Source organism: Siphateles boraxobius, unplaced genomic scaffold (genome assembly GCF_051911475.1).
Source record: "Siphateles boraxobius isolate OS27281-9 unplaced genomic scaffold, OSU_SipBor_1 269, whole genome shotgun sequence".
NCBI lineage: Eukaryota > Metazoa > Chordata > Actinopteri > Cypriniformes > Leuciscidae > Siphateles > Siphateles boraxobius.
Genome location: NW_027508886.1, coordinates 1,157,700 through 1,179,924, shown reverse-complemented (window position 1 = coordinate 1,179,924; position 22,225 = coordinate 1,157,700). Strand labels below are relative to the sequence as shown.

Genomic DNA, 22,225 nt, shown 5'->3' with positions numbered 1-22,225 from the left:
TCTTGACAGTAGTGACATGTTTTTTACTGTATATCATGGTAAAGTTGCAGGTTCACATGTACAGAAGAAAACGTGTGCTATTACACGCTAGCTAGCTTTATTGGCATGTTTAATTGTCTAAAAACAAACACTGTTTATGAATAAATAATGATCGATTATACAGTCGTGAAGAATAGACTTACCTGTTGCGAAGATTAAAGATGACGATAATAATAGCGGTCGCCGATTGGTCAAAAGTAAGCCACCTGAGCAGAGCCAGGAGAGAAACGCGATTGGTCAAAAGTAAGCCACAGGAGAGAAAGGCGATTGGTCAAAAGTAAGCACAGAAGAGAAACACGATTGGTCAAAAGTAAGCCACAGGAGAGAACGCGATTGGTCAAAAGTAAGCCACAGCAGAGAAAACACGATTGGCTCACGTGGGCTTACTTTGGGCTTACTTTGGCTCAATCGGTAGGAACCAGTAGGCGCAAGCGAGAGGTAGTGGGATCGATGCCTGCATTCTCCAGTGCTGTCCATCCTTTTTACGCCCCCCTTCAAGGGGCTCTACCTAGATGAGCTCTTGCGGCTCAGTGCTGCCGAAAAAGTTTTTTCGAACGAGGTACGGCACACATTCCTGGCAAAAGCAGGTCCCACCGAGATTTGAACTCGGATCGCTGGATTCAGAGCCCAGATTGCTAACCATTACACCATGGAACCTTGGGATGTGTCAACTTTTCCCATGAGCAACAGAGATTTAAGTCATTGAGTCCAGAAGCACGATAGCAAGGAGTGCTGTCCATCCATTTTACGCCCCCCTTCAAGCGGCACTACCTAGATGAGCTCTTGCGGCTCAGTGCTGCCGAAAAAGTTTTTTCGAACGAGGTACTGCACACATTCCTGGCAAAAGCAGGACCCACCGAGATTTGAACTCGGATCGCTGGATTCAGAGCCCAGAGTGCAAACCATTACACCATGGAACCTTGGGGTGTGTCAACTTTTCCCATGAGCAACAGAGATTTAAGTCATTGAGTCCAGAAGCACGATAGCAAGGAGCAAATGAAGCCTTTGCTTTTTAAGCCCATGTTTCCCCAATTCCGAATCTGTTTGAGAGTGCCAATTTCACTGCCACGTCAGCAGTTGCGCATATAACATAGCCTCTCTCTCTTTTCCCACCCTTCCGCAAAGAACCTAAAAAGGTTCCACCGAGATTTGAACTTGGATCGCTGGATTCAAAGCCCAGAGTGCTAACCATTACACCATGGAACCAACACACCCTGCTAGCTGGCTGTCTGAGAGGCAGATAGCGATGAGGCTAGGTGGAATCAGGTAGACTAAAAGAGGCGGGCATGGTCCCTCTGCCGAAACCTGGGATTGAACCAGGGACCTTTAGATCTTCAGTCTAACGCTCTCCCAACTGAGCTATTTCGGCCAGGTACTTGTGTGGTTTAGCCAGCAGGAATGTCTGGGAGACCGACCGTAATCTTCGAGAAGAGCAGAGCGAAGGTCCCAGAGAGAAAATGTGTGGCCCATACGGGGATCGAACCCGCGACCTTGGCGTTATTAGCACCACGCTCTAACCAACTGAGCTAACCGGCCTCTCTCTGGCAGATTTTATCCCCAATTTCTCAGAAATATCCTGGTTGCCCTAATCAGGCTGAAGAGATTAAAAACAAAGCCGAATAATGGGCTCGTCCGGGATTTGAAGACGGGACCTCTCGCACCCTAAGCGAGAATAATAACCCTATACCAACGAGCCGAAAAATACATCCTCCTTGCTGCTGCCGGGCCGCAAACATTTCAGCTTGCATGGCTTAAAGCTCAATTTTTTGATTAAATCTACAATTAAAAGGTAGCCAGTGCAAAGTTTCCAGCACAGAGGAAATGCGGCCTCTTTTTTTGTGGTCATTGGAAATCACGCTGCAGCACCTGCACACGAATAATGAGAAGCTTACTTACAGGAGCCTGGTCTGCAACACTGGACACAGTTGATGTTGCAGGAGCAGAGGCAGCACTTGGCTGGACAGAAGGCTGTGGAGGAGACTGCAGAGGAGGCTGAGCAGGGCGCAGAGGAGGACACTGCAGAGGAGGCTGGGCAGGGCGCAGAGGAGGAGACTGCAGAGGAGGCTGGGCAGGGCGCAGAGGAGGAGACTGCAGAGGAGGCTGGGCAGGGCGCAGAGGAGGAGACTGCAGAGGAGGCTGGGCAGGGCGCTGCAGTCCTGTGTGTGGCTGTAGTGAGGATGGTCCTGGTGCAGAGGGACAGGGGTTGAAGGCCTTGCTGGAAAGATGGGAGTTGCTCTTTCCAGTGGACAGGAAGCTCTGCAGGCGACTGGGACACCTGGCCAGGGGTCCACGATGCTGGAGGAGCAGGATAAAGGGCAGGAGCAGGGGCAGTAGCACGAGCCGGGGCAGGAGCAGGGCCTCTCGAGCCTGCAGTGGCTGGAGCGTAAAATAACACAACAAAATTATCTTATTGTTTTAGACTTTCACTGCATGACTTTCTCAGCTCTGCTGGACAGCTACTGCGATTACAAGGTTTACTGCAAAGCATGTATGATTAGTAGAGAGATGACATGATGATGTAAAGATGGAAGGAAGCAGTGAAAATCATCCTGTTTTTCATCCAAGCACCATTAGAAGAAATACAAGAAGAAAAAAAGATGGGATCAGCCAAGTGTGAAGCGAAGCAGACCAAACACTACAACAGCCACTTATTCCAAGGGGAGTGGGGGAAGTGTGAGATGACAAGAATGAGCTTTAGTCAGTGATTACGATAAAAAATGAAATAAAACCTTTTACATACACCTTTAAATTATCTTTTTTCCTTTGAGGATGTTCACTCAAAGAGTGGATGTAGATTGACACCTGAGAAGTGCCATTCCTCTGTGTAGCGACTGACCGAATCCTGTTTTTCTTTCACTACTGAACAAATATGAACACATATATGTTTAATTCACAAAACCTTGAATCATGTGAAATGGTGGCCCAATGTCTGCCAGCAGGTCATTGATTAACTCCATTTATGACGCATTGCGCAATCAAGAAACAGGTCCCCGTTGTTCTCGAAACCCTCACGTGGTGCACACCACGGATGGACAATATGCCCTAAGGATACACACACACACACCACACATACCCGCACACAAACGTCCTTTGTGTGCAACTTAGGATAGGAACGTCCTTAATGTATATAACACAGAATTGTATCTAACCTTCCTGTATGCATGCATATCTAATTAGTTTTGTCTTATTCTATAGATGTAATTGGAGACTGGTCTGTAACTTCAAATCTTAAGTGTATTTCTAACGAAAGACTACCTAACAGGATCATCTTCTGTAACTCTCCCTCTTGCTAGATCGTAGTTTCTTTTTATTAAAACCATTATATTCTTGATTGCTAATTATCTAAAGTGCTCATTTTTACAAAGTCAATGAAGTGTTCGACCCTTTAGCTACAAAGCTTTACAATTCGTTACTATTTCAGTAACCTAAATTTTATAATAACAAGAAGGTGATTTTTCATGGCCAGAAAATAGCTTTTTTGGAATTATAAGAAAGAGATAATTTTTGTTGAAAATTGATAAGTTAATATTACGGCCGTTTGCTGGACAAACAGATTGTTCGATAACTAAATTAATTCCATTTAAGGTTATCTCATATAATCGATCTGTAATAAGACTATTGATATATTAATGACGAACCATAACCCATTATGGTGATCATTCATATTTACAATCGATCTATTTTCAGCTTCGATAATTTAACTGTAATGTGCAATATATTAATCATTCATGATTAATTATTAAATTCCCTATATATAATTTGAACTAATTTAATGTAAGACTCATTGTCGCTACAGTTTGGTGGAGATCGCGAGGCATTTCAAACTTTGTTTTATGAGCAAATTCAGTTTCAATCTATGAGTATATTGTGTATTAATTTTTTTTTTTTTTTATGCGCGCTCCAGTGAAAGTCGCGCAACGCGAACCCACTGAAGAACTGATCGGCACGAAGCCGATCTCAGTTAAGCAAATCGACTCTGTGAAATATGTCTAACATGTGAACACTGTTAATTGCTAAATTAAACTGCATTTCATAATATTATACCTGTCCCTGTAAAGACGAAGCAAACTCTTTGTAGCTGGTACATGTTAATATTATTTAAACGCCTGATTAAGACGAGAATCTCTTTATCAGAGCAAGACGTAAATCTGATCGAGAGCGAGTTTCCTCTCTTCAGTGGTAAAAGGCCTTACATAATGTCGTTATTGAAGTCGTGGTTAACCCAGTGATATTCAACAAAAACGGTAAACTCCTGGTCAAAATTCGTTTAGCTACCCAATTAAAGATCTGATACATTTAAATATAAATCTAATACATAAAAATGTTTATGTGAGTAACAACAGACGGAAATTCCTGTTGTTTCACATCTGCGTGTTTTCACAGCGAAAAAATCCTGTTTCACGCTCTTGTGCTGTACAGCACCGAAAGATCCGCAGAGATCTGCTTGTTTATTTGTGATTTATTGCAGGAAATCAGCGCACGACGCGAGTTGAAAGCTCTTAGTTTGAATCACATTAAAGTCGGTTGTAATTCCGCTTGCTAAACACCAGAGGGCGTCCTTTAAGTGTTTAGGAGTCTCGAATTACGCCCCGCCTTCTGACTTCAGCCTGCATGAGCGCAATTACGCCATCTTGTGGCCGTTTCAGATAATGCTCTCTTTACTGCTGAATTCATTTCCCTGTGAATTAAGGGAATTCATTTCCCTGTCTAAATTCTCAATAATTATTTGCATTTAGACCTTTGCTCGTGCGAATATTATTTTTTGTTAGACAAATTTTTCTGCTTTTGACTGGTACATTTACTTTGAGTTTGGTTCAAGACAAGATTTGAATTAAAACTTAAACTAAATCCCAGCACAGCCAGAGAGAGCCCAAGTCGGCTCACTCAACTCTCCTTGTCTCTCTGTCCAATTCTGTTTGAATTGCCTATGTCTACTTTTCTCTTTTGACTATTTTATAGTTATTGACGATACTTTACTGTTGTTGTTAATTATTATAAAATTTTATCCTGATTTCTCAATCTCCTTTCACGCTTATTTTAATTTGGTTTTAAACCAGTTTAAATTTACATCGTGTTTGCCTGTCAGTCACTGATATCCATGTGGAGGAAACAGCGCCACCCTGTGGCCTTTCCCCCTAAGTCGGCATCACGTTTTTCCTCCTTTCACTCTGTTTTGAATTGTGCATCTATCTCATCTTCCCCTTTTTGATTATTTTATAGTTATTAATGATACTTTACCGTGTTATTAGCTATTATAGGATATCATTCTGATTTCCCTTTTAATTCTTTCCTGCTTGTTTTAAGTTTTAAATTTAAACAAGTTTTGAATTTTGAATTTGAATCAAGTGTTCTGTTTACCCAGGCAAAGCACGGAGAAGGAGTACGCCCCCCTCGTGGTGAAACCCACTACTGCGGCCTGCTTCTTCTACCGTGTTTCAATCCTGTCTCTTCATATTTTGATTTTTATTATTTTTCCTCTCTTTTGGGTTAGGTTATTTTGATAATTACCAACATTATCATAATTACCTCTTTTTATTATTATTTAGTAAAACCTTCGACTCTTATTGCCACATAAATAATTACTCAATTTGGTTTAAACAAACAAGCCTTAATTCACTTTAAGCTTCCCTTGTTCATCCTTTTGTGTATCTATTGTAGTACTCCCTTGGTGATTTGAAGTCATCTCTGGTGGTGTTCCGGCCAGCAAGGTTGTCCGACCAGCGTTACCAACACTGGCTGTGTGTGAATCTCGGTTTCTTTTATCTCTGTCCGTCGTTGCGGCCCGCAGTGCTGACATCAGCAATTTGGCACTCCAAAGGTAGTCAACCAGTCCAGCCGACACAAAAGACAATTTCTGGGACCAGTACCTAAACCGGGGCCTAAAAAGAGGCCACTCCTCCGGGAGGGTTCTGGGGAACAGCCCAATTTTGTAGTGTTGTCTGGCGATTGACATCTTGGCGTTGCCGAGTTGTGTTTAAAGTCACAAAGGCTGTTTGGGAGGGCGCAACGCGACACAGAGTAATGGAGGGCCGAGGACACCGCGGTTCAGTGTTTGGGAAGTGCCAGGGAGGTTGACCATGCCACTGGTTCTCACCGGAGTGGACTCAATTCACCGCAGGTAAACTAAATTTAATAAAACCCATTCCACCTACTATGAGCCACAAAATACTAGATATCTCCCGGATATTTTAAGTGTTTGGCCCATCTCTTCTCCAAGCCACACCTTCTTAGGTTGCTATCCCGACAACCCCTCTCACCCGTAGGCCCTATCTTAAACCCTATCAGCGGTAGTAGGCTTAGGCCTCCTTATTCTCCCTAACACTTCCAGTGTTAGTATTTATTCCAGTTCATTTCAGACCTATTCATTTTCATTGTTTCCTTTCACTCTGATCTCTTCTATCTTTGTGTTCTGTTGTGATTTTTTTCTTTCATTTCACTTAGAGACAGTAACCTGTGAGAGCCACCAAGGAAGCTAAATAATAGAATAGAGTGACAATTACGCAGCCGGTGTCATCACGTGACCCGCTAGGCTACTGCCTGTCAAATCTCTAGTTCGGGTCCTTCGTCGACCCAAATCAATTGGCTTCGCTAACTGTTTACATCAGTTAGCCCCAAAATTCTCATGAACGGCATAGCCCGTATGAGTATAGCTTGTTAAGCTTAGAACGGACTTGCATTGGTCTCGTTGTTTGTGTATGTTGTGTTCCTCTCGCCCACAGTGAGCCAGTATGTTCCTGTCCTACAGTCATGGTCGAGAGCCATGACGACCTCCTTCCTGCCTAAGGACGCCGACGTGGACAAGCTGATGGCCCACGATCCGACCCAGAGCTACATCTACAAAGACTGGGCCAGAATCGTCGGAGGCATCGCACACAACCTCGTCGCCCAGGCAAGGCTCAGCGAACGGAGCAACATCGACCTGGAGCAGTAAGCAGCAGCGCTTCCGCTTCAAGCGGAGGAGGCCCGGAAGGACCAGGCCCGAACCCAGAGTCGCCTTGATCAGCTCCTCCTCGAGACCCAGAACCAGCGCGAGAAAGAGGACGACACAGATCCAGAGCTACAGAAACAAGTAGAAAGACTTCAAAATGCCCTGCAAGATCTTCGTCTCGACACAGACCAAAGAAAGCAAGCGGAGAGAAACGCCAGAGAGGAACTCAACGAGAAACTCCGACAAGGTGAAGCTCTCCTTGTAAGAGCAGAGACTGAACTAAAAGAAAGAGACGCTAAAGCCAAGGCCTGCAAAAACCACTTGCACGCAGCCCGAGTTGAAATCCACAAGCTTACTCAGAAGAGACACGATCTAAAAAAAACGAACTTGACATTGTTCACAGAGAGCTGAAACACTCTCATAGACTGCAGAATGAACGGGAAGGGGAAACGCACACCACAAAGTTTCCCCTAACCACCCGGCCCGTACCTTTCAGCCACAAACTCAGAGCTGAAAGGGGGGTTAAAAGCCCATTGCTCAAGATGTCACCAGCCAGCTTCCAGACAACCCCTGCCGCTAACCATGGCATGGCCCCAAAAGAACTCGACAAGCTGGCCAGAAACATCCCTACGTTTAATCCAGACCCTGCAGGAGGTGATGACATTCACTCTTATCTACAGGACATTGACTTTCACTTTCAAACTGTTGCCGACTTGACAGCTTGGGACAATTTGTACCTGCTAAGAATTACGTCTAGCCGTGACGTGCGCAGCTTCCTAGACCGTCAAACAAAGACTGTCAAAACTGACTACCAGCAGCTGCGACAAGCTTTGATCCGAGCATTCTCTGATCCAGAATCAGACCAAGGGCTCATCATCGCCTTGGACCTCAAGCAGACAAGACTTGAAACCCCACAGACCTACTACGGCCGATTCCGACAAGCCTACTTCGGAGCACGGAACGAGACATGTATGGAAGAGGATTTCAACTTCAGAACTCTGTTTCTCCCAAATCTGCATCCCACAGTGAGTCATCACCTGGCCTGTTCACGGACCATGTCTGCCCAACAGCTACGAGACTTGGCCCACAAAGCTTATGTCAAGCAAAAGACTGTGTCCAAAAAGACTGTAAAAAACCACACCATCTTCCCTGTCTCCGAACACTATTCAGAGCTGACTCTAGAGGACGCCCCACAACACCACAGACCTTTGTACAGAGAGTCAAGACAGTTCCAAGCCAGCAGAGGGCAGCACAACCGCAATGGTGCTCGCCCGAAGCACCAGAGCGGGCGCTCTGAAAGATTCTGGGACCGGCAACACCCATCCAACAACCCAAGGGGTGGAGCCACCTGGGAAGCCAGCCGGCGACCCAGAAATAGCCGATCCCCATTGTCCGGAGCGTCAAGCCCAGAAAGCCGGCATCGGAACCCCTCTCAACGTGCCACTGGTAAGCCCAAGTCTGAGCCCACATCAGACAAAACAGTGCAGCCACGTAAGAGAGGGCAGAGATCCTGAAGGTGCTGAAAGAGCTTCTTTACAGAAAACTCGCAAGAAAGACAAACCACACATCTTATGTCTAAGCATAAGAACTGAAACCAACGCCCGGTCTGACTACCAACGGACTGAGCCAAGCACCACGAACACTGCTCGTCAGCCAAAGACCACAGAGCTAACTGTCACATCACAAGGTGACAGCATCACCCAAGCTCCACAGCTGACAGCTGCACACCCTGAAAGAGACAGCACACTTCCTCATATCAGGTACCACTATCCCAAGGTACCAGAAAATGCTGTTTTGGCTATCTGCACCCGCAGACAGCCACACAAACCCGGTCCTAACCACCCATTGATCGTCACACCTGCCCCAATGACAACATTCCTGGGCAACCTGGTCGAAAAGGGGGTGGGCCGGTAACTCCTCCTGAACATCACGTTGGAAAAGGAAGTGAGCAGGGAACACACAGCATCACATCTTACGGTGATCTCATCTCACCTTTTCAAAAAGACTCCAATTTCAAGCTAAAGATTTTTAATATCAAGATCGTGTGGATGTTCTACAATCAGCTGTTCCTATTCATGGCCTGGAAGCACCGCTGACCCATCTCCAAGTATCCGGCGTGGGAAAACGAGGTAACCAACTGATAAACTCTGCTCCTAATTTCATTCCTGAGAAAATATTAACATCAGTGATCCACGCTGAACCAGCAGTAATCTTAAATACTGCCGCCACACTTAAACAGCAGCAAATGAAACTGTTTCAGACTGTGAATCACGCGAGCGTGCTTTGGAACCCGAAAACAAAGCCGAAGGGCATTTTTGGAGGACATTTAAACATCCGCAGCATTGTTTCAAAGACTGAGCAGATTGAACATTTGTTATTGGATTCAAATCTTGATTATCTTTGCTTAACGGAAACTTGGTTAACCCCTAATACCCCCTCGTCTATAGTGAAGGTGTCGGGATACACCTTGTATAGACGTGACAGAAAAAAGGGAAAAGGCGGTGGTGTGCTGATTTATGTAAAAGATCACATCCAAAGTAAACAACTGGACATCAGCGATTGTAACTTTGAGTGTGTGGGGATTACTATCACTTTATCTCCTGAAATGAATTTCTGTGTATTAGCAATTTATAGACCTCCTAAAGCTACTAATGATTTCTTTATTTCTCTTGGTAATTTACTTAAACAATGTGATGGAAAAGAGGTCATTCTTTTAGGTGATTTTAATTTAAATTGGTTTGAGAAATCATGTAAAAACAAACTTAAGGAAATAACAAAACCTTTCCAAATGATTCAACTATTAAGTAAACCAACTCGTATAACAAGACACTCTCAAACCTTAATAGATCTAATATTAACAAATAAACCTGAGAGAATAATTAAAACTTATAATTTAATCACAGGCATGTCTGATCATAATTTAACCTTAGTAGCTAGAAAATTGATAAAAACAAGGTGCAAGAAAGAAAATCTAATAAATAATAAAATGTCTATCACATTCATCCCAAAGAAAGATTTAAAACTGGTTGAAAAAGAGTTAAAACAAACAAAGTGGACAGATATCCTGGAGAAAAAATCTTGTGAACAGGGCTGTCATGATCTTATGGTGGCTGTAAATGACATCTTAACCAAATATACAAAAAATAGGCAAAGAAATCGACATGCAAAACAAAATTTGCCATGGTTTAACAAAACTATTTGGGATATGATGAAAAAGCGAGATGTGGCGCTAAAAACATTTCTAAAATCAGGACTAACAACGGATCGATTTGCCTTTACAAGTCAAAGAAATAAAGTTACAGCTGAGCTTAGAAAGGCCAAAGCCAGTTTTTTCCTTGAAATCATCAGAAATGCACAAGGTAATAGTAGAATAATATGGAAAACTATTGATAAATTGATTGGAAAAGAAAAGTCAAAATGTGAGAATATTCATCTCAATATTAATGGAAAAGTGATCGACGACTCTTTTGCAATTGCATCAAATTTTAATGAATATTTTTTAACAATTGTCCAAAAACTGGCTAACAATTCTCAAATTGCTTATCCTCCTCTCATAATCAGTGATACACCTAATTTTAATCTTAGCTTAATAACAAACACTAAAGTTGAAAAAATAATTACTGTGCTGAACAGCAGCAAAGCAAAAGATATTTATGAACTTGACACTTCTTTTTTGAAACAATATAAGGACATTTTCTCTGAGCCATTAACAACAATGATCAATCAATCGATTAGTGAGGGCATCTTTCCAGCAGCCCTAAAACCGGCGATTGTCACCCCTATATTTAAATCCGGAAACAAACAAGACATGAACAATTATCGTCCCATAAGCATCCTTCCAGCTGCGTCAAAAGTGCTCGAGAAGACTGTGGCGGAGCAACTTACTATCCACTTTGACTCACAAGCTTTTTTAAACCCAATGCAGTTTGGCTTCAGACGGAAATACTCAACAGATTCTGCTTGTTGCTACCTCCTAGAAACTATCAGGGCATATGTGGATCAGGGAAGGGTGGTGGGAGCAGTCTTCCTTGATCTGCGTAAAGCTTTTGATACTGTCAATCACCAGATACTTTATAGTAGGTTGCGTCAATACAATCTCTCTGAGCACACCCAAAAGTGGATAAGATCATATTTGAGCGACCGACATCAGTGTGTACGAGTGAATAATATCCAATCTGCTTTTAGAGCTACTTCGATGGGAGTGCCGCAAGGGTCTATTTTGGGACCCTTGCTTTTTAGCATCTATATAAATGACCTCCCCAGAGTGTGTTCTGACGTTGATGTAATTATGTACGCTGATGATACGGTGATCTTCACTTTTGGGGAAAACGAGCTGGAGGTTGCTGAAAAATTATCAAAAGAAATGCAGAAAGTTGCAGAATGGTTGCAGACGTCCTGCCTGACCTTAAACGTTGATAAAACAGTCTCAATGTTTTTTTCAAATAAACGTAAAATACAACAAAGTCAAGAAATTCAAGTAAATGGACAAAAAATTAAAAATGTAAATGAAACAAAATATTTAGGTTTAGTACTTGACTCAAAGCTTGGTTTTAAAAGTCACATAAAAAAACTCAGTAATAAATTAAAATTTAATTTGATGAACTATAAACATATTAGAAATTCAATAACTACGGAAGCCCCAAACACATTCCTTAATACTATGATTGTTTCACATCTTTTGTATTGCATGTCTAGTTGGTCTCAGGCGTGTAAAACATCGCTAAAGTTTCTTGAATCATTATACAAAAGGGCTATAAAAATTCATGATAAAAAGTCTCGCTACTACCATCATTGTAAAGTATTAAGTAAATATAACATTTTAAATTTTGAAAACCTTATTAAATATAATCAAATTTCTTCTCTATTTAAAATTATTCATAACATCGCTGCTCCTCCCTTAAGAAAATTTGTGACACTAAATTCGGAGAGAAATTTTAGAACCACACGGTCGACAGTTAGAGGAGAGTGCAGCGTTCCAAGATGCAGAACCACATATGGTCAACAATCGTTCTCTTATAAAGCAGTGAGCCTTTGGAATACTCTTCCAAATGAAATTATCTCTTGCACTAACTATAGCATATTTACACGCCTGACCAAACAGTGGTTATTAACAAAGCAAACCTGTACGCACTGAATGACTGCGATACGAATGATGTAATCTGTGAATGAATAAGTTATAGATTCCTGTAGTAGAGAGTGTTATGATGTGAGTGAAGTGATGCTTCTGTGTATTATAATTCTGTACATATTTTTTAAATTTTGTAAGTATATCATCAACCTGTCCAGGGACTGCAGGCGGAAATTAGCATTTTTGCTAGAACCTGGCACATGACATCTCTTCTTTCTTAGATTAATGTTTTTTTGTGCATTGTCCCTGATCAAATAAATAAATAAATTCAATTAAATTCAAATTCAAGAGACAAGATCGAACTCTTACACCTAATCCAGACAACCCCTGCCGCTAACCATGGCATGGCCCCAAAAGAACTCGACAAGCTGGCCAGAAAAATCCCTACGTTTAATCCAGACCCTGCAGGAGGTGATGACATTCACTCTTATCTACAGGACATTGACTTTCACTTGCAAACTGTTGCCAACTTGACAGCTTGGGACAATTTGTACCTGCTAAGAATTACGTCTAGCCGTGACGTGCGCAGCTTCCTAGACCGTCAAACAAAGACTGTCAGAACTGACTACCAGCAGCTGCGACAAGCTTTGATCCGAGCATTCTCTGATCCAGAATCAGACCAAGGGCTCATCATCGCCATGGACCTCAAGCAGACAAGACTTGAAACCCCACAGACCTACTACGGCCGATTCCGACAAGCCTACTTCGGAGCACGGAACGAGCCAGGTATGGAAGAGGATTTCAACTTCAGAACTCTGTTTCTCCCAAATCTGCATCCCACAGTGAGTCATCACCTGGCCTGTTCACGGACCATGTCTGCCCAACAGCTACGAGACTTGGCCCACAAAGCTTATGTCAAGCAAAAGACTGTGTCCAAAAAGACTGTAAAAAACCACACCATCTTCCCTGTCTCCGAACACTATTCAGAGCTGACTCTAGAGGACGCCCCACAACACCACAGACCTTTGTACAGAGAGTCAAGACAGTTCCAAGCCAGCAGAGGGCAGCACAACCGCAATGGTGCTCGTCCGAAGCACCAGAGCGGGCGCTCTGAAAGATTCTGGGACCGGCAACACCCATCCAACAACCCAAGGGGTGGAGCCACCTGGGAAGCCAGCCGGCGACCCAGAAATAGCCGATCCCCATTGTCCGGAGCATCAAGCCCAGAAAGCCGGCATCGGAACCCCTCTCAACGTGCCACTGGTAAGCCCAAGTCTGAGCCAACATCAGATCAAAACAGTGCAGCCACGTAAGAGAGGGCAGAGATCCTGAAGGTGCTGAAAGAGCTTCTTTACAGAAAACTCGCAAGAAAGACAAACCACACATCTTATGTCTAAGCATAAGAACTGAAACCAACGCCCGGTCTGACTACCAACTGACTGAGCCAAGCACCCCGAACACTGCTCGTCAGCCAAAGACCACAGAGCTAACTGTCACATCACAAGGTGACAGCATCACCCAAGCTCCACAGCTGACAGCTGCACACCCTGAATGAGACAGCACACTTCCTCATATCAGGTACCACTATCCCAAGGTACCAGAAAATGCTGTTTTGGCTACCTGCACCCGCAGACAGCCACACAAATCCGGTCCTAACCACCCATTGATCGTCACACCTGCCCCAATGACAACATTCCTGGGCAACCTGGTCAAAAATGGGGTGGGCCGGTAACTCCTCCTGAACATCACGTTGGAAAAGGAAGTGAGCAGGGAACACACAGCATCACATCTTACGGTGATCTCATCTCACCTTTTCAAAAAGACTCCAATTTCAAGCTAAGAGACAAGATCGAACTCTTACACCTCAAACTTGTGAACTGAGCGTGCAGTCATACAGCCAAAATGACATCAGGCTTGAACAGTTAGCTCACATTCACCTGACAATTGATTCTATGAGTCTGATCCACCCAGTGCACACAAAAAAATTAACACTTACCCACTTCTAATTGGCAAAGACCTGCTAGATCGCTTTGAACCTTTACAGGACTTCAAACAACTGAAAGTTTGGGCTCAAGTGCGGGAACCCCTCCCCCTCCAGTCACACAGGCCAACCGAGCCAGACTGTCAGGTCACAGAGTTCACGGAAACTCTCACAGCCAGCCACGGGGACACCGTTCCAGCACCAGACCAAGATTCAAGTTCACCAATCTGCACATTTCAGCTCACCTAAGACTCTGATTCCTTCTGCCCGAAGGTCACAACTGACCTGCAGTTGAATGATGTAACCACTACTGACATTGTACTTGCACTATGGGCAGACAACTCAGCCATCAGTGTCTCACTATTCAATGCTCTCATTAAGACACACCAGACCTTCCTTCTGCCAGCAAGCGCACCCGTTTTCCTTTAAACACGTACCCATCAACCATGGTTACGGCCAAAGGTGTCTGCGCTTTGAACCTGAACTGGAACCACCGGTGTCTGACCCATTACTTCCTGGTCCTTCCGGACCCGCCCCATGATGTCTACATTGGAGTAGACATCCTGACTCACCTCAAGGCTCATGTGGACATCATTAATGAGGTAGTGTGGGCCCCATTGACTTTACAGCCCCCTGTTGTTCCAACCAACACTGAGAACCTCCTGTCAGGTCAGACCATTCCTGAGGTTGGCACCCTAATCAACGGACAGGAAACTGTGATACCAGCTTACACCAAAGGGGTCGCCGTCCGGCTCAACATGCGTTGTGGTCAAACCCTAAACCACACGCTGGGCTTCTTTCAACCTTCACCCGAATGTGTTGAACTTGGACTCACGTTGGAAGCCACACCCCTTACTGAAGTGTCATCGCGTGTAGTCTACATCCTTTTCAACAACTGCTTGCCAATGGACAAAGACCAGGTATGCAGAACAGCACCAAGAGTGGAGCCGTACCCAGGATTTGAGTCTCAAGTTCAGCAAATTCTAAAAGACGCTGACACAATTAAAAATGATGCAGATCTACAAAGACTCAGACAAGTCCTTTACAAGTTCAAAGCATCCTTTGCCAAAGACTCTTTAGATTGTGGTCTCACCGAACTCCACACTGTGCGCATCCCAACGCACCCTAATGCTCCTCCCACTTTTGTCAGGCAGTACAAGATCCCCATCGCTAAACACGAACCGGAGCGAGATATCATCGGATCCAGGCTTGAAAAAGGTGTCATCCGTCCATGCAACAGCGCCCATTCTGCCCCCATCTGGCCCGTCCTCAAACCAAACGGCAAGTAGCGACCCACCATTGACTGCAGGAAACTGAATCAACAGGTGCCACTGTCCCGATGGCCCATCACCCAGCTGGAGCAAGAAATACCCAGAATCAGAGGAGCCACAATCTTCTCAACACTTGATGTGGCCTCTGGATTCTGGACCATACCTGTGCATCCAGAAGACCAGCACAAGCTAGCATTCACGTTCGGCAACAGACAATTCACTTTCACCAGGTACCCGTTAGGCTATGCCACCTCACCTGCTGAGTTCAACATCTTCCTGAACAAAGCATGCCCAGATGCCAGAATGAGAGGTAACCTTATCTACGTTGATGATGCTCTCATGAAAAGCACAACAGTGGCTGACCACCTGAAAGAGATAGACTATGTTTTGAACCAATTATCCACTGCCGGCGCCAAGAACGCCCTCCACAGAGGACAGTGGTGTCGAACCAAAGTCAACTATGTTCCCCCACTCATCGGATCACAAGGCATCGAACCGCAGTCCAGCCGTATTCAAGCTGTTCAAAACATCAAGCCACCCACCAACATCTCAAGCTACAAGCTTTCTATGGGTGCGCAATTACTCACGGCAGTTCAGCGAAAGCAACTCAGACATTGCGAAACCTCTAACTGCCCTTCTGAAAAAAGACTGCCCATTTGTATGGACAGAAGTTAAAGAAAATGCCATCAATGAGCTAAAACGACACTTATGCACAGCTCCATGCCTGACTTACTCTGACCCACAAAAAGAGTTCTATCTAGAAGCTGGGTTCTCCAACCACTGTCTCAGTGCTGGCCTGTACCAAAGGCATGATCAAGACAAAGGAGTCGTTACATATGCCAGCAGGACACTTCTCCCACCAGAGACTAAAATTCTCAGACTGTGAAAAAGCCCTGCTCTGCACTGTATGGGCCATCCAGAGATTCTCCAACTACATTGGAGCCCATTGGAGCCAGTGCATCCGAGATGGCGTGATCACCAATTCACGCATAGCCACATGGTTAATGGCCCTCCAGGGGCACAATGTTGAGGCACGTTATGCTCAAAATCACAAGTCTGCGCTAGTCCATGGCCTGGCGGCCTGCCAAAACTGCTCTGATAACACACCAGCTGCGACGGTGGATGTAGAAGAACCCCAACAACAACAACTGACCTGTCACAGGTACTTTAAAGAGAATGCGTGTCAAGGTATGCCCACAGCCTACATCGATGGATGTTCCTACCACCATGAGGGCACCCGTCAATCAGGTGCGGGCATGCTGTAGGTAAATTACATACCGTGCCCACCACAATACTTCAAGTTGGGCCCGCAGTCATCACAATATGCTGAGGTAGCAGCCATTCTCATAACGCTGCACACCGCGTTGACGCATAACATCAAAGAACTCCTTATGTGCACAGACTTTAACTATGCCTGACTCAGTTTCCCATACCAACTTCCAGGCTGGAAACAAAATGGCTGTAAGACTTCAAACCACATGCCTGTCACATACCAACACCGGTTCCAGGCATGCGATAACATCACAAGAACAACAACAACAACAACAACAACATTTATTTATACAGCCCTTTACAACACTCAAGGTGAACCAAAGTGCTTTCCAAAAACAACAACAACAATACAAAGCAAAATATAAAAATAAAATATATAATCAAGATGTATAATAAATGTATGTCACAAAGAAAACAAAGAAAACAAAAAAGAAAAGAAAAGAAAACACAGAATGACTCAACCAATGCTACGATATAAAAGCCAGTCTAAATAAATAAGTCTTAAGCTTCGCTTTAAAACGGCCTAAGTCTGTGGTTATTCGTAAGTCGGCAGGTAGCTTGTTCCAAAGTTTTGGCCCAGCTACAGAAAAGGCCCGGTCACCCCAGAGTCTGTACCTTGTCCTTGGGACTTCCAACAAGAGTTGAGTTGTTGATCTAAGATTCCTGTTTGACTCTCGCAAAGTTAGCATCTCAGTTACGTAAGGTGGAGCAAGGCCGTTGAGAGCTTTAAAAACAAACAATAAAATCTTAAAATCTACTCTAAAAGAAACAGGAAGCCAGTGGAGTGAAGAAAGAATAGGAGTTATATGCTCACGTTTGCGTGTATTAGTTAAAAGGCGAGCTGCTGCGTTCTGCACCAGCTGAAGGCGCCTGAGCGAGGACTGTGAAACTCCCACGTAGAGTGCGTTACAATAGTCTAGTCTTGAGCTAATAAAAGCATGAATAGCTTTCTCAAGATCCGAACGATTTAAAAATGGTTTGACCTTGGCCAATAGGCGTAGTTGAAAAAAACTTGCTTTTACCACGCTGTCAATTTGTTTGTCAAATTTAAGGCTACTGTCAAAAGTCACACCGAGATTTCTCACAGTCGGTCTAAGTTTTGAAATTAATGTATTTGGGTCAGCGTTTGCAGACTCGCCAAATAAAATATATTCGGTCTTATCTTCATTCAAATTAAGGAAGTTTTTTCCTAACCATAATTTAATGTCGTCAATGCAATCAATTAGTGACCCAGATGCATCACTATTTGTTGGACTCATCGGCAAATAAATCTGCAAATCATCAGCATAGCAATGATAAGCTATGTTATGTCTGGCTATGATGGACCCAAGGGGCAGCATATAGAGTGAAAATAAAACTGGTCCGAGAATAGAGCCTTGTGGCACCCCGCAGGAAAGAAAAGTAGTAGAAGAGGACGAATTCCCAATCACTACAGAATAGGTTCTATTAGTCAAATAAGACGAAAACCACTGAAACGCAGTACCCTTAATGCCAACATAGTGGTTAAGGCGAGACAGAAGGATTGCATGGTCCACTGTATCAAAGGCCGCCGTGAGATCGAGAAGCACTAAAATAACGGGGCTCTTAGAATCAACAAACCGGGCAATATCGTTGTGTACCTTTAACAGTGCAGACTCAGTACTATGGCGCGATCTAAATCCTGATTGAAATTTCTTAAACATAGAGTTATTTTCTAAAAAAGAATGTAATTGGAAAAAAACAACTTTTTCTAAAACTTTTGACAGAAAAGGCAAGTGAGAAACTGGTCTGAAATTAGACAGAATTGAGGGATCCAGATTCGGTTTTTTGAGAAAAGGCCTAACCACAGCATGTTTGAACTCAGCAGGGACAGATCCTGAGCTAAGACATTTATTAATAAATACCAACAAGAAAGGCCCAACTGTGCTAAGAACCTCTTTTAGCAATTTAGTTGGAATAAAGTCCATGGGACAGTTTATACTTTTCATTTGTTGCACTACTTCGTTAAAGAATGATAATGAGACTGGCTCAAACTCTTCAAGCACAGTGGAATGAGTTGCCGCAACAACTGAGTCAGTTGCAGAGCTATTAGTCGTAAGTTGTCTGACGGACTCCACTTTATTAATAAAAAAGCTAAGAAAATTCTCACAAGTGGAGACTGAGGCATCCGTCAGAGAACAAGAAGGCGGGTTTACGACAGAATTAATTGTATTAAACATCACCCTTGGACAATGCCCACTATTAGTGATAACACTTGACAAATATTTGGATTTTGCTTCCCTTACGGCCCCTTGATAATCAAGAAGACAGCCCCTTAATATTTCCAAGGACACATACAATTTGTCCTTCTTCCATCTCCGCTCAGCTTGTCTACAGCGCTGCCTAGCGGTGCGGGTGGCATCATTTATCCAGGGATCTGTTCTTAGCTTAGGAGCTCTGTGTCTATAAGGGGCAATAACATCTAAAATTTCAGAACAGGTAGAATTAAAAAATGAAAGCATGCCATCAGAACATATAGAATAATCAGATTCACTAAAGACATAACATTCAGAGTCCATAAAAATATCCGTAAATTCTTCAGCCGTTGAGGAGGTGAGAATACGACGATAACATGGCAAAACACTAGACTTACTGGCTATTGAAGGCAGGACTGGAAATTCAACAATAACAGGGAAATGATCCGAGATAGCAGTCTCAGATATTTCAGTAAAGGAGATAGAGAGCCCATAAGACATAATAAGGTCTAGAGTGTGTCCCATAAGATGTGTGGGTCGGTCCACCAGTTGATTTAACTGGAAAGAGGACAAAAGTCGTTTAAACTCAGTACCCAACAGATCAGACGGACAACACACATGGATATTAAAATCACCAAAAATAAAAATTTGGTCGTACTTAGGGACAACATCAGCTAAAAATTCGGAAAACTCTTGGATAAAATTCTTATTGTATTTGGGTGGACGATAAACAACAGCACATAACACAGGGCATGTAAACTCGATTAAAAATAGCTGTAGTTCAAACAACATGATTGTCTACTGGAAAAAGGTGAAATGACACTCAAGGCAACCGGGCCTTGACAAAGACTTGAATGACCAAACCCATACCCTCACCAAGCCTGGCGCACTTAACGACTAGCTGTGGTCACTTCAAACCCGACCACCCACCCTGAAGTTTGAAGTGATTACACACAGCATAAGAACTTTACAACCTAAACTGTCTACCTCACAGCAGTTTACGCTAGCTCCGCTGTTTACAAACACAAACATAACGAACATGCGGGCTTCTGACACAATAAAGACTTTGCTTCACCACCTCTCAGACCCCTCCAACCAACCTTTGACTGCCGTCTACACTCACTGAAAACCAGTTACTCAGAACACGACATGACACCAAGCACATGCTGCGTGCACAGAGCTACATTCTATGTGTGCACCGTCTGAAACCACAACGCAAAGACGTGTAATGCAACGGCGCAAAGGGGGGATAAGGCCAATGTACATCCATGACGCATCATGCGCTGCAAACCACAGCACCAGAGCCACTGACAATACACTGAAGCAAGCGACATGCCAGCAGCAAGAAGTGGCAAAACATGGGCCAAGGCAAGCTAAACCTAGTTGCCACCCATGAAATAAAAAGACTGCCCTGTCCTACCAAAGACAACCCTCGCTGGCTTTTTCCTCCCCTTTCTTTCTCTCTCTCCCTGTTGTCTGTACCAGGTTGCTGCTGTATCAAGCGCATGTTCGACTCATCCAGCCCCACAAGGCCTACAGAGCACACTACCCCAGCACCGTAGCCCAATACGGCTGGGCAAGTGCCCGATGGACAGAGGACTCCCTCTCTCACGCCAAGGCCAAGGTCGAACACATGTCCAACCAACTTGGGAAAGTGACTGTTACACAATCAGGACTCCTAAGCACCAACTAACACTCCAAATGGTTCCTGGGAGCCGTAGCTGCCGCCAGAACTCTGTTCGACACTGGTATGCCAAGTGTCCACACAGCAAACATAGCCACTGCGAAACGGCATGTGGTTGAAATTCAGACTGAACTTTCACAGCTAAAAGAGCAACTCACCACGCAGAGTGCATCTTTGCAAACCATCGGCAAGACATTGAGAGGAACGTGGTCATTCTCAACGCTCACAGCATCCTGCTGAATCAGACCATGAACTGCATGAAACCGCTGTTTACTGTCTTCCAAAATGACTTTGCCCAAACTCAGCTGGTTACAGCCCTGATAACAGACATGCTTGGGAGGTTAACTCCTCAAATGACAGCCCAGCCACGGGTAGAATCCCACCGTACTTGAATCCCTTAAGCCTTGTGCTAACTATGCTGGTTTCGGCCATCACCAGGCCAACTGATCCTCTACAAATACACCTGGCCTACTCTCTGGGTAGCGCCATCCTACTCTACGTCGATCACGAGCAGAGGGAAGTGGATGTGCTCTTGAACCAATCCATCAGCGAGTCAAACCAAGTCTACAGACTTAAAGGCATTGCCAATGTCAGGTTTTTGAAAAGCAACACCCACATCAAGGCACGTATTCCAGATGTGGTGGCCTACCACGACAGCTGCACCTGGCCCCAAACCTGCACATGTGTACCTCACCAAATTCATTCACTATCTCTGCCCTAGCAAACCCTTCCTCAGAGACAACACTGAAGGAACCTGCGGGTTGCAACCCCTGGTCAGCGACACACGCTGCCCTGCCAAAGCTAAGCCTCGAGCAAAAGTCACAGAGACGCAAGCAGAGATTGTAGATGACAGGTGGCTCGTTAACACACCTGTGCGTACAGCTACTCTCACTTACCACCAGCATGACACAACCAGCCGTGTCAACATGCTCAACCACAGTACGTGGATTCAAGCCCCGAAAGGTGCCATATTCCACCTGAATGATCTGGCATTGTACCATCTTCCGAGCAAAGAGTACCAGACAGCACTGGAACTCCCATCCTTCAAGAACTACAACTTCACCTTAGATCCAGAACTGAGACTCTGGATCGAGGAAAGGGGGTCCCAATTCATTGACATTGCTCCGGTCAACACAGCCATCCAAGCACTGTCTCGACTGCCCGTTCTGAACACTTCATCTGCGGTCCTAGGCTGGACCTCAGCCGACATTGTGCTGTGCATCTCTACAGGTAATCAGCCACACTCTGACACTATGAGTGGCATTCATTCTGTACAGAAGACTCCACCAGATGTGACACAGCCGAGCTCACGAAAGCCGTGCCTGAAGGTCTCAGACGGAATCCCCGGAAAGGGGGTGCCAAGTCAGAGACCACGCCAAACCTCATCGAGCTGAATCCTCAGCTTTAAGATCCACCTGCCATCCTACCATCAGGTTCCACCTGCTACCCTACTACCATGGTCCACCTGCTACATGACCATCAGGATTCACCTGCCAGTCGGCCATTGTGATGATTGTCGTCCGATGATGTTCACACAGGGACTTCATCCGACGAAAAGGGGGAATATGTAGCGACTGACCGAATCCTGTTTTCCTTTCACTACTGAACAAATATGAACACATATATGTTTAATTACAATTTAAATACACACACATACACCACACATACCCGCACACAAATGTCCTTTGTGTGCAACTTAGGATAGGAATGTACTTAATGTATATAACACAGAATTGTATCTAACCTTCCTGTATGCATGCATATCTAAT

General features: G+C 44.3%; 5 non-coding genes across 5 annotated transcripts; all 5 read right to left on the bottom strand.

The window, feature by feature from the left end:
* Positions 1–624: 624 nt before the first annotated feature.
* trnaq-cug (transfer RNA glutamine (anticodon CUG)) lies at positions 625–696 on the bottom strand. Its single transcript has one exon. It is a non-coding gene; the product is annotated as a tRNA-Gln (tRNA).
* A 191-nt stretch (positions 697–887) lies between these two features.
* trnaq-cug (transfer RNA glutamine (anticodon CUG)) lies at positions 888–959 on the bottom strand. The gene has a single exon. It is a non-coding gene; the product is annotated as a tRNA-Gln (tRNA).
* A 214-nt stretch (positions 960–1,173) lies between these two features.
* Positions 1,174–1,245, bottom strand: trnaq-uug (transfer RNA glutamine (anticodon UUG)). Its single transcript has one exon. It is a non-coding gene; the product is annotated as a tRNA-Gln (tRNA).
* Positions 1,246–1,335: 90 nt separating this feature from the next.
* Positions 1,336–1,408, bottom strand: trnaf-gaa (transfer RNA phenylalanine (anticodon GAA)). The gene has a single exon. It is a non-coding gene; the product is annotated as a tRNA-Phe (tRNA).
* Positions 1,409–1,501: 93 nt separating this feature from the next.
* On the bottom strand, positions 1,502–1,575 carry trnai-aau (transfer RNA isoleucine (anticodon AAU)). Its single transcript has one exon. It is a non-coding gene; the product is annotated as a tRNA-Ile (tRNA).
* Positions 1,576–22,225: the final 20,650 nt, after the last annotated feature.